We start from the raw sequence: 1,342 nt of genomic DNA on the forward strand, positions 1-1,342 counted from the left end.
CCAGGAAGCAGAAATCATTGACAAACTTTGTAATCAATGAGGAAACGGACAGTTCTTCCCGCCCAAAAAAGAGTAAGTGATTATTGACATCTTCTTCACTATTCTCTTTATTCTTTTCCTAGTCTTACCTGTTGGTTTGCAGCCATGCTGGGTCACTCTTTTTAAAAGTTTTAGTTAATATGTTGACACTAGTATATATTTTAGTCTGCTTGCTTGATGTTTTAACAATTGTCTAAAGTTATAAAGCTTGATGCCTCCATACACTTTGAGATGTGCACACACACACACACACACACACACACACACACACACACATACATGCATGCACTTATTAGATATGTCTAATATATACTTTACGTGAAGATGCATGGCCTAATGGTTATGATGTTACACTCGTAATCACAATATCATAGTTTCAATTCCTGTGCCAAGTGGTGAATTTTGTTCTTGAGCAATACACTTCATTTCACATTGCTCCAGTCTACTCAGTTGTAAATGAGTTACCCTGTGATAGACTAGCATCCTATCCCTTGGGAATGTTGTGATCTCAGTCACTTATACGCCATGGAAGCCAGGTCACCAGCCTTGTGAGTCCTAGGACTTGAAATCATAATGTGTAGGAGTTGATGATGATGATGATTATGAATATATTCTTTGGTGGTATGAAGAACCATGGTAGGTAGTATGGCAAAACAAAGAACTGCAGTATGTCTGCCTGTCTAGGAGGACAGCAACTCCAAAGAAGAACTGATACAAGGTAGAGGTGTCTCTTCAGTTTTGCTTTGATGGAACAAACCTTTTTCAGTGCCAATGGTTATAAGATGTACCCTGTACATTCTGAAAGTAGCTAGTGATAGGATAAATATCCAGCCTTAGAAATCATGCTAAAAATGTAATGCACAAGCAAGATGTGGATGCAGCATGACAAGTTACTTCTTTATTATGATGTTGAAGAGATAAAAGAAAGAAAAGATAGAAAGTTATAACAGTCTGAAACCTAGTGCCAAAGAGGAGAGCAAATTTGACAAAAAAAACCCAGCCAAGTTTTGATAAATAACCAATAAAAGCTGGAAAGGACAGTCAAAGAAGAACTTGGTAAGAAATGTGAAAATGCAGTAATCATTGTGGATGGTACAAGTGAATTTGACTCAAATAATTTAACTAAATAGAAGAGGAAAGAAAAACAAGTATGTTTAAAGTTATTTTAATGCTTCTAAAAATATTTCACTTTGGAGAGAAAAAAATGATATTTTGATAAAATTGTCTTAGTTTGGCTCTCACTGGAAAATGTTAGAGAAAAAAATGCAAAGGATTGATAGTTAAGATGTTTTTATTTATGTTT

General features: G+C 35.2%; 1 long non-coding RNA gene across 1 annotated transcript in view; it reads left to right on the forward strand.

Annotated features, from left to right (window-relative positions):
* Positions 1 to 1,342, forward strand: part of LOC106878868 (uncharacterized) — a 10,240-nt gene continuing 8,898 nt past the window's right edge. Inside the window, exon 1 of the long non-coding RNA XR_001410561.2 lies at positions 1 to 72. This is a non-coding gene — a long non-coding RNA (uncharacterized LOC106878868). The remainder of the gene's footprint in view (positions 73 to 1,342) is intronic.

This window comes from Octopus bimaculoides, chromosome 7 (assembly GCF_001194135.2).
Source record: "Octopus bimaculoides isolate UCB-OBI-ISO-001 chromosome 7, ASM119413v2, whole genome shotgun sequence".
NCBI lineage: Eukaryota > Metazoa > Mollusca > Cephalopoda > Octopoda > Octopodidae > Octopus > Octopus bimaculoides.